General features: G+C 42.6%; 1 protein-coding gene across 1 annotated transcript in view; it reads right to left on the reverse strand.

Moving 5' to 3' along the window:
* Positions 1-6,640, reverse strand: part of CNOT6L (CCR4-NOT transcription complex subunit 6 like) — a 48,289-nt gene extending 41,649 nt beyond the window's left edge. Inside the window, exon 1 of the mRNA XM_087962758.1 lies at positions 6,115-6,640. The gene's annotated coding sequence lies outside the window, so the exon portion shown is untranslated. The remainder of the gene's footprint in view (positions 1-6,114) is intronic.
* Positions 6,641-11,824: the final 5,184 nt, after the last annotated feature.

An 11,824-nucleotide genomic window follows, 5' to 3' on the forward strand; every position in this document is an offset into this window, starting at 1 on the left:
TTTCCTCAAATTGGGTATTGTGGAATATTTACCACCCAAATGCTTCAAATAATTTATTGGCTGGTATTGGGAATTTATACTGTAATCTATAGATTGAATGAAGCAGTTAAAGAAACAAAAAGAATCGCTCTAAACATTATAAAGGTGGTCCTCGACTTATGACTACAATTGAGGCCAAAATTTCTGTTGCTAAACGAGACAGTTAAGTGAATTTTTCCTAATTTTACAACCTTTCTTGACACAGTTAAGTAACTACAGTTAAGTTAGTAATACAATTGTTAAGTGAATCTGGCTTCCCCATTGACTTTGCTTGTCAGGTCACAAAAGGTGATCACATGACTACTGGACATTGTAACCATCATAAATATTAATCAGTTACCAAGCAGCCAAATTTTGATCACCATACCACAGGGATGCCGCAACAGTCATAAATGTGAAAAATGGTCATAGGTCACTTTTTTCAGTGCCGTTGTAATTTCAAACGGTCACTAAACAAACTGTCATAAGTTGAGGACTACTTGTAATGAATATTGCAGAACTGCTTTAAAATACATAATTTTAACAAAAAAGTCTTTAGGTTGCATGTAAAAACTGAGCATTATGCAATACCGATGCAACAAAGTACTAGTGACTCAGAAGCATATTTTTTGTAACAGGTTTACTTTGGAAGGATGTGTTAGAAAATGAATCAATAACAGATTAATAATTTCATAGATTTTACACCACACTCTATTCTGTGCCATTTTTGTGGAGAAGCTGACCACAGTGTCCACTTTTCTTGCTCCAGTAACCAAGGTTACCATTCAAACTCATTATTTAATTTTTATAGAGAGATAATAATGTACTAATGCTACAAGGTTAAGCACAGCAAGTCAGCTAGGCAAGTCAGCGAGGCAAATATAAAAGAACAGGTTTGCAAATTAGTCCTATAATTCATCTTCAAAAGCCATTAAAAATTATAAATAAGACCTAAAATGAAGCTTTTCTTGTCATGGAAATATATGTAAAAAAAGCTCTAGTTGTCCCTCAAACAGGTTTATTTATCATATACACTGCAAGGACGCAGGATTCCATATCTCTGACTTTTCTGAATACAAAAAAGACTATCTGCACCACAGGGTTAGTTATGACGTTCTGTGAGACATTGGGTCATTATCTTTAAAACATAAAGTTAAACACATTTTTCCCTAAGAGAAGAAAAACTCACAAAGAGTACAAAACAAAAGAAGTTGAAATCTATGATTATTCTGTTGATGCATGTACTGTACTGATTAAAGCAACCTTGAATGATGATGCTAAAACAAACTAGAGAAAACTGAGAGTTACTTTAGAGTAAACTGAACATTAGACGTAATTTTGAAACTTAACTTGCGCAAAGAAGTCGTGGTTATTTAGTAAATGCTTGTTTATTTCCAAATCAAATAAAATTAGGGAAAAATTAACATAAGAAATGCAGTTTATGTGCAGCCTGAATGTCTGTAACCCTTGTTCTATGAAAAACACCAATTGCTCAAAAACATCTGTTGTATGTGAATATTCTTAGTATGTCAAAGGATTCAACTGAGAACAGAAAATCTTGTATAGTGTATGCCAAGATCCCACCATTATTGTCAGAAGTTATTTTAGTGTTTTACTGTAATAAAACTAATCAACCAAAACAGTATCTCACAATTAAACAACCCATATAGAAATATTGAAGTATACTGTTGTGTTTAGGTACTCCTGGCTTATAACCATAATTGATACCAAAATTTTTGTTGCCAAGTGTGTTAAGTGAGTTTTGCTCCATATTATGACCTTTCTTGCCAGTTGTTAAGAGAATCACTGTAGTTGTTATGTTAGTAACACGGTTATTAAGTGAATCCAGCTTCCCCATTGACTTTGCTTGTCAGAAGGTGGCAAAAGTCACATGATCCTGGGACATTGCAACTGTCAAAAATATGAGTCAGTTGCCAAGTGTCTGAATTTTGATCATGTGACTGCAGCAGTTGTTAAGTATGAAAAACAGTCATAAGTCACTTTTTTCATTGCCCTTGTTACTTCAAATGGTCACTAAACCAACTGTTGTAAGTCAAGGACCATCTGTATTTTAGACATACAGTGAAAAGTCTTTCAGCAATTATTACTCTAATTTTTTTTAAAAAGATCAGATTAATACTTTATTGATAATTTCACAAGTGAAGTTTCCCCCAAAGAGGGCTGTTAAAAATCAGTAGTTAATAACTTCAGAAAAACAAATTGCTCTTCATTTATTTGACAGTTAGGTTTCTATTGAAGGACCAGTTACTTTTCTCCCAATAATGTTGCTTTTAATAAAACCTTTCCTAAATCCACTCCAAATAGCAATCTTTTATAAAGTAAATATGATTGACACAAGCCCACCATGTAAGGTTCATGTTACTGTGTTTGGCTGGGTAGATGGAGGTAAACTGGAACAAAAGTGTTGAAATCAGATCAGTTTCACTTGAATGTGTCAAGAACTAGACACAATGCAGGTTAAAATGATTAGTCCTTGAAAACTATTTAAAGAAAACAGATATTTTTTATGAGCCACATGTGCATTTAGTTGTGTCTGCTATATTATTAGTTCTTGTTTACACAGGAAATTTTACTGGGGTTATGGAAAATTTAAAAACAGAACTGCAGTTGAATAGCATTCAAGAGTAATAAGTCAAAACCAACTTGGAGCTCAGAATGTATACTGATCATTCTCTTTGAAAGATCAAGCTAACTCAGTGCTATTTCATATAATTAATTGTATGGAAAAATCAGATAAAAGGGAGAATTCAGGGCATCTACACAAACATCTCAAGTGAGTATAGATATAACAGTCCCTTTTAGACAGATAGCGTTCGACTACATTCATTTGTTCAGTGACCATTCAGTTAACAACAGCACTAAAAAAGTGATTTATGATTGGTTTTCACAATTACGACTGGTCATGTGATCAAAATTTGGACGCTTGGCAACTGGCTCATATTTACGATGGTTGTGGTGTCCCAGGGTCATGTGGTCACCTTTTGCAACCTTCTGACAAGCAAAGTCAATGGGGAAGCCAGATTGACTTAACAACCATGCCACTATTTTAACTGCAGTGATTCACAACAACTATGGCATAGTCATAAAATAGGGCAAATTTACTTAACTGTTTCACTTAACAACATAAATTTGGGCTCCACTGTCGTAAATTGAGGACACATGTATGTAAAATATATTAGGCAAATGCAATGCTTAGTAAAATTAAAAGCATTTCAAAAGAATTCTTTTTGAAAAATGTGTCATTATTGGGTAAATTTACAATTAATGCAGAATTATGAAATATATGAATATATATTTCCTTGTTAAAAAATAGGAATAAACTGATTTCCCCCTAAGAATTTAAAACAGTATTTAGGAATAATAAACATGTTGCTTCTATGGCATCAGTCTGCTGTGCAATTTTTATCTGAAACAAACAAGTGTGGAATGTCCTTTTCATTTAAAGGACACTCAAACAGGACCAATACCTGAAAAATAATACAGCAGCATGGAATATGCTTGGTAAGATAATTTTAGCTAATTTGGACATTTTAACTATAAAATGCTTTGCTGAGCTGAATGTTCCAGATCATAGACTGAGAAAAAGAAGGATCAGTGTAGATTGAAAGCCGTCTGGATGACTTTGGGCCAGTCACTTTCTCTCAGCCCATCTCAGCTCATAGGGTGGTTGTAAAGAAAATAGGAGAAAGAAGTATTATATATGTTCTTTGTCTTGAGTTGTTATTAAATAAATAAATATGGTATTAAACTTAAAATGTATTGCCATTCATCCAGAAAGCCTAAAGAACACTATTGTAATTTCCCAATAGGCAGATTCTGAAAATATCACAGAACATACCTTAAATTGTTTTGAAATTCCAATTGGACAGTTGACAATACAATAATGAACAATAGAAAGAAAACCATTTAGTGCAAGCAAATGAAAAAGGTTAAAATTCATTTTACTTGCTGCCATTAAAAATGAGTTAGCAATAGACAATTAAGAAGGCAAAAGCCCCTGATTTTGGCAAACCCATCAAGAAATCACATTCTTATTTAATAGTCTATCCTCCATCTGCTTAAATACAGGTAGTCCTTGACTTACAACCACAACTGAGCCCACAATTTTTATTGTGAAGCAAGACAGTTATTAAGTGGGTTTTGCCCCATTTTATGACCTTTCTTACCACAGTTCTTAAGTGAATCATTGCAGTTGTTATTAACATGGTTGTTAAGTGAATATGGTTTTCCCATTGACTTTGCTTGACAGAAGGTTGCAAAAGGTGATCATGTAACCTGGGTCTCTGCAACCGTCATAAATACATCAGTTGTCAAGTGTGTGAATTTTGTTCACATGACCATGGGGCTGCCACAGCAGTTGTTAAGTGTGAAAAACAGTCATAAGTCACTTTTTTCAGTGCCACTGTAACTTTGAATGGCCCCTAAACAAATGGTTGTAAGTCAAGGAGCTGTATTTGCATGCTAACTAATTCACAAGTGATTATTTATTATTTATAAATTTATTACTAAATTTATTTGCCACCATCTCGCCACGAGAATGCAACTGTTCACAAAATTTAAAAAATGACTAGTTGAAATGCTGCTCTTATAAAGGCAAGGAGACACCTAGTCAATCAAAGATAAGGACAGGCAAAGCCAACTCTGAATATGTAGAACTGGTTTACCCAGGACAGAGAAGCAATGGTTTACATATACACAAAACAGCTGCCCCATCACCCAGGATTTGTACAACTGGATTAACATTTTGATAAATGTATGCACACAGTCACCCTTTACACAACTTGTTACAGTTCAGAGGCATTCCAAGGAAAATACATGATGCCCACAGAGAATTCTTCCTCTGGAGTGAACAGGATATTCCACACTATTCACAGTTATTGTTTTTTTTTTCCCCATTGAATACATACACTCTAAACATTAACTGCTTATCTTTTAAAGAAGCCTTTTGCAAGGCAGGATATAAAGCATACATAAATAAAAAACCGGAACACCACATTGTAGTGGATATATATTACATGTCACACTTACACAAAGTCTTAAGAGGTGAGCATTGTTTCCTTCTATCTATACAGCTTTGGTTGAAAACATATCAGGTGTGACAAATATCAGGCAATGTGAAGTAAATGTCTAGAACAGGGGTCTTCAAACTTGACAGCTATAAGACTTGAGGATTTCAACTCCCAGAATTCCTTGTCCAGTCACGTTAGCTCAGGAATTCTGGGAGTTGAAGTCCACAAGTCTTAAACTTGCCAAGTTTGAAGATCCCTGGTCTAGATAGGAGATGCCTTGTAAGGAAGCATCCTTTTAACAATCCCGCAACACTCACAAACCCAGGGCCATTTCCCCCCAAGACCTGTATCCTAAAGTTTCACCCAGATTATCTATTCCAGGGGTCTCCAACCTTGGCAACTTTAAGCCTGGTGGACTTCAACTCCCAGAATTCCCCAGCCTTCTGGGAGTTGAAGTCCGCCAGGCTTAAAGTTGCCACGGTTGGAGACCCCTGATCTCTTCGAAATAAGTTATGTCTGGTTTTTCCATCCCGTTACGGGGGGAGGCTCGCAATGGCAACTGGAGAGGAAGAAATAAAACACATTATGGAGCAAAAGTGAAATTGGGTGAGCTTTTCAAAGCAAACTTCTCCTGGGCCACATGTGCAGCCCGAGTAACTTTTAAGGGTGAGTAATAGCAATAAATAAATAAATAAAGCCAGAAGTGTCTCGTTTTTTCCCCCCCGAGCGAAAGAAGCCTCTTCCAGGCGTCGTGGAAGCCCCGAAAAGGGGAAAGTTGCGGAACAAAAAAACAAAACAAAAACCCACCCTCCAACGCAATCACGAAAGGGCAGGAAAAGTTGTAAAGACGCATGCAAACACACGAAGTACACACACACACACAGAGGCCTGCGCACCCAAGACCTCGGCTGACACGCAACCTCCCCGCGTGTTCGCGCCGGCATGACTAAACACGCGCTGACCTCCCTTCTCACGCCTGGGTTCCCTGAGCGGGGCCGGCCAGCCGGCCCGGCCTCCTTCCTTTCCCCTCGCCGTCGACCAGGCCTGTCGCCCGCCTGGCGCTCACCTGCATCCAGCCCCCGGGGCGTCTGTCGACGGGGCTGAGGCGGCTGCTCAGGCGGCGGGGCTGAGGGCGAGAAAGACATGCAGGAGGCAGCGGCCGGGCCGGGGCGAGCGCAGGGCGGGCTCGAAGAAGCCACGGGCCTGACGCGGCGGCCGGGGAGGGGGGGTTATTGGCGAAGCGGGCAGGCGGACACCCTCCCGGGCCGTCTTTCCCTCCTCCTCCTTCTCCTCAGGCCTCAGTAGCAGCAGCAGCAGCGACGGCGGCAGCGCGGGGATTGTGCCGGAGGAGGAGCCTGGCCTGCCTCGACGCCGCGGTGTGAAGGAGGAGGAGCAGGGATCCAGACGCCGCCGTCGTCTCCTCCTCCTGCGGCGGCGCCTCTCCTTCCCGCCTCACCGCCGCCCTTCCTCCTCTTCCCGCGCCTCGCGCAGGCCCATTTCGCGCCATGGCGCGCGCATTTCCATCCCTCCACGCACCTCATCCCGCAGGGCCCCCTCGCGCGCTTTCCTCCTCCTACCCCCCCCCCACACCTCACGCGGAGGAAAGACGAAGGCGCGCGGGCAAACTGGGAGGGAGGAGGGGCAGCGGGGGAACACGCGCGCGCGCGCGCGCCCGTCTCTTAGAACGCGCTCTCTTTCGCGAGAGAGCGCGCGTGCGCGATTCTCGGCCCCGGCCCGTTCCGTAGGGCGCGTGGCGGGTCCCTCGTGCACACCCCTCCTCCCCGCGCTTTCTTCGCCCCGCGCTCTATGTGCGGGGCTAGGCCTGTGCCTGAACAAAGAGGAATAGAATAGGACTACAGAAAAGAACAACAGAGCATAAGCGCACCAACGTGCCTACCGTCCCTGTCCTATTGTTTCTCTATTCTTTTATTTTTCTTATATGTACCCATCTCATGTATTCACAACTATGTATACACTTATACTTATTATCTTGTAAACAATTGACAAATCAAATAAATAAATAAATAAAATAAAGAGTTGGGAGGGACCTTGGAGGTCTTCTAGTCCAACCCCCTGCCTAGGGCAGGAAACCCTACACCACTTCAGACAAATGGTTATCCAACATCTTTTTAAAAACTTAATTCACAACTGGAGGCAAGTCGTTCCACTAGTTAATTGTTCTAATTGTCAGGGAATTTCTCCTTAGTTCTAAATTGCTTCTCTCCTTGATTAGTTTCTACCCATTGCTTCTTGTCCTGCCTTCTGGTGCTTTGGAGAATAGCTTGACTCCTTCTTTGGGGCAGCCCCTGAGAGGAGAGGAGGGTTGGTGTTAAGGGGGGGTGGGCTGGGGGTGGGGTAGAGAAGGGGGCAGGAGGGGAAGGGCTGGCCTGCAGAAGTTGTGGCTGCTCCATCCCATCAATGGAGGTTTTTTTAAGAAAAGCCACTGAAGAGCCATTTGACTGGAATGGTACATAGGGTCTCCTGGTTGAGCAAGGGGGTTGGACTAGAAGTCCTCTGAGGTCCCTTCCACCTCTGTTCTGTAAAAGTAGACCTCAACAACAGTTTGTTTAGTGATTAAAGTTACAACTGAAAAAAAGTGACTGATGACTATTTCTCACACAGTTTCAGTGACCTCAGATCATGTGATCACCTGTTGTGACAAGCAAAGTCAATGGGAAAGCCAGATTTGCTTACGAGTCTCCTGCTTGAGCAAGCGGGCTGGACTAGAAGACCTCTAAGGTCCCTTCCAACTCTGTTATTACCTGCACAGGTAATCCTCGCTTTAACAAAAGTTCATTTAGTGATGGCGAACGTACAACGTCACTGAAAAAAGGTGACTTATGACCATTTTGCACACTTAGTGACTTGCAGCATCCCCATGGTCATGTGATCAAGATTTGAACGCTTGGCAATGGAATCATTTATGAGGTAAAATCCCAAGCTAAGACTTCTTGTGTTCCCAGATGATAGAATAGAATGGAATGGAATGGAATGGAATGGAATGGAATGGAATGGAATGGAATGGAATAGAATAGAATAGAATAGAATAGAATAGAATAGAATAGAATAGAATAGAATAGAATAGAATAGAATAGAATTCTTTATTGGCCAAGTGTGATTGGACACACAAGGAATTTTTCTTGGTGTAAATACTCTCAGTATACATAAAGAAAAGGTACATTCGTTAAGAATCAAGAATCATAACGTACAACACTTAATGATAGTCATAGGGTACAATCAACAATCAAATCATACTAGGAAACAGTCAAGTGGGAGGGGATGGGTGATAAGCAGCGATGAGAAGATTAACAGTAATAGTAGTGCAGACTTTGTAAATAGTTGGACAGTGTTGAGGGAATTACTTGTTTAGCAGAGTGATGGTGTTCGGGGGAAAAACTGTCCTTGTGTCTAGTTGTTCTGGTGTGCAGTGCTCTATAGTGTCGTTTTGAGGGAAGGAGTTGAAACAGTTTATGTCCAGGATGTGAGGGGTCTGTAAATATTTTCACAGCCTTCTTTTTGACTCGTGCAGTATACAGGTCCTCGATTGAAGGCAGGTTGGTAGTAATTGTTTTTTCTGCAGTCCTAATTATCCTCTGAAGTCTGTGTCTGTCCTGTTGGGTTGCAGAACCAAACCAGACAGATATAGAGATGCAGATGATAAGACTCAATCATTCCTGTGTAGAACTGGATCAGCAGCTCCTTGGGCAGTTTGAGCTTTCTGAGTTGACACAGAAAGAACATTCTTTGTTGTGCTTTTTTGATGACGTTTTTGATGTTAGGTGTCCATTTTAGGTCATGTGATATAGTAGAACCTAGAAATTTGAAGGTCTCTCCTATTGATACTGTATTTTCTAGGAATTGTAAGAGGTGGTAGTTTAATGTGAACGCCGGGCTGACCCGAGCTTGGCTTCCTTCCCAAGTCCCTCCAGCCTGAACCTGAAGGGGCCACCGGGAGAGGCTGCCCGAGGCAGTGATAGCGCCCACCCATCCGTGGACAGGGAGGCAAGGTGACGGCCTGCGCCGCGTCCTCCTCTGAGCTGAGCCCCGCTGAGTGAGCTCCTCTGCCCAATGCCCGTGCTGCTGCAGCGTTTGGAGCTGCCGGCGCATTTGGAGATACGTGGGGATGAGGACGGACTGGGCGAGGGGTGGAAAGGACTGGTGGCTTCGGGCTGTCTCCGCTGGACCCGCTGGCCAGGGAAGCAGCGCTGCCGTCACCTCGCCTCCCTGTCCGCGGACGGGTGGGTGCTATCACTGCCTTGGGCAGCCTCTCCTGGTGGCCCCTTCGGGTTCGGGCTGGAGGGACTTGGGAAGGAAGCCAAGCTCGGGTCGGCCCGGCTCTTTCGCTTGGCAGGCAGGCGCGCACCTGCGGCTCGCTTTCCTGGCTCGGCCTAGCCTGCACGGCTCTGGCGCGGCCCTGGCAGGATGAGCGGAGGGCCCGGCGGGAAGGCGCTTGCTGCCTTGGCGAGAGCTCCGCCGCTGGGCAGGAGTACCCGCCTGTCAGCTGCGCTGGGCACCCCAGGCGAAGCTCTTCGCGCTCTGCCCGGCGCCAGGCAGGGATGGTGGTTGGGCGCTTCTCCCGGGGTGGGCTGATCCTGCGCTGCGGCCCTGGGAGATTTGCCTCTCCACGTGGGGTTGGGCTGCCCTTGGGCAGGGGAGGCTTTGTCGTACCGGTAGTAGGGCGTCGTTTTTAAAAGAATTGGCATTGCCTTCGAAGGCGAAGGGAAGGCGGCGACAGGAGTGCCTGAAGCTGAGTGTCTCCACCGGGCTCCGGTTGCAGGGAGGAGCCCTGGCTGGCCGTGCGTGGCTGCGCCAAATGCCGCGGCATTGCTCTAAACGCCGTGGCAGCATGGGGAGAAGGGAAAGCAACAGTGGCAGAAGGTCTCCTGATACGAAGTGCCCCACCAACGCCGAAGTCAACGCAGGCAGCACCATATCCGGGTATGCAACAAAAGTACTTCCTAATGGCAAGGCCCCCCTGCCATTCCCCCCCCCCCCATTTCGCATGTTTAATATAGGCCTTAATTTGGGGGGAGGGGCTTAATTTGATTTTATGCCTATAAAACATGCTGGGACTTCCTATTGGGGGAGGCCGTATTGTTGGAGAAACACGGTAGAAGATCTATGATCCATTCCAATTCTGCTGTTCTGTTGTGGTTCTTGCTAAACTGACAGCTTTCTATGAATAATAATCATAGATTGTAACAAATGGTAATAAAATACTATCAAAATACACCTGAAAACTGGAAAAACCTATTCCAAGATAATTTATTCAAAACCAAGTATAGTTTGACAATTGCATTCTGATATCATTGCAACTGTCCTAAATAATTGTAACTGTGAAGTCTGAACGGTTATAATTAAGATAATTATTAAAGCAGGATATGACTCATGCTGGGTGGGTTTTCTTTTTGACCTTGAAGGTTCTGCAGGCATATTTTGAGGGAATCTTGGCTTACGTGAAACCTGATTGGATCCACAGTGTATTTTGTTCCTTCCAAATAATATATTGCTCAGATCACCCTTTTCCTCCTCCAAAATGTTCTTTCTGCGCCAAATCAGAAAGCTCTAACTGCCCAAGGAACTGCTGACCCAGTTCTACAGAGGAATTATCGAGTCTGTCATCTGCACCTCTATAACTCTGGTTTGGCTCTGCAACCCAACAAGACAGACACAGACTTCAGAGGATAACTAGGACTGCAGAAAAAACAGTGGCTACCAACCTGCCTTCCATCGAGGACCGTATACTGCACAAGTCAAAAAGAGGGCTGTGAAAGTATTTACAGACCCCTCACATCCTGGACATAAACTGTTTTAACTCCTTCCCTCAAAACGATGTTATAGAGCACTGCACAAACAACTAGACACAAGGACAGTTTTTTCCCAAACGCCATCACTCTGCTAAACAAATAATTCCCTCAACACTGTCCAACTATTTACAAAGTCTGCACTACTATCACTATTACTCTTCTCATCACTCCTTATCACCTATCCCCTCCCACTTGTATTTCTGTCGCTTCTATCCTTACTATTTATATTGACTGTTTCCTAGTATGATTTATTTGCTTATTGCACCCTATGATTATTATTAAGTGTTGTATCTGATGACTCTTGACGAATGTATCTTTTCTTCTATGTACACTGAGAGCATTTGCACCAAGACAAATTCCTTGTGCGTCCAATCACACTTGGCCAATAAAGAATTCTATTCTATTCTAAAATGGCTTTAAACCTTTTCTTGCATTATTTGTTCAATCTTGGCTCATATTTATAGTCTTAACTATTTTTGTACACAACTTCTGCAGCCTACAGTGATATTGTAGGTGACAAATGAAACCTGTGGCAATAAGTTGCATCAGATCTGAAATCTCCTGCAAGATTATATGTCAGAGAAGGGAAGTAGGTTTTCTAATGAATTGAGAAACTGTTGGGTCATCACATTTTTCTACCCATACCAGAAAAAAAAGGTGTTTTGTCCCATACACAGAAATGGCATAGTAGTCACTGCAATAAAAAAATCCTAACATTGCATATATTGTATTACTTGTCAAACAATTGTCATGAATTCCAATTGTGTAATTTTATTTTTTTGTCCTAGAGTTCCATATTTTGCAATACATGTAGTCCTCACTTAACAGCGGTAATCGGGACCAGAATTCCTGTAGCTCATCGGAGTCGCATAGCTGCACTGCTAGTGGTCCAGATATTTCACAAAACCAGAAGATAGATAGGATAGATAGATAGATAGATAGATAGATAGATAGATAGATAGATAGAAA

Source organism: Notechis scutatus, chromosome 4 (genome assembly GCF_049901735.1).
Source record: "Notechis scutatus isolate UNSWTSFEM ecotype Mainland chromosome 4, rNotScu1.2, whole genome shotgun sequence".
NCBI classification, from domain to species: domain Eukaryota; kingdom Metazoa; phylum Chordata; class Lepidosauria; order Squamata; family Elapidae; genus Notechis; species Notechis scutatus.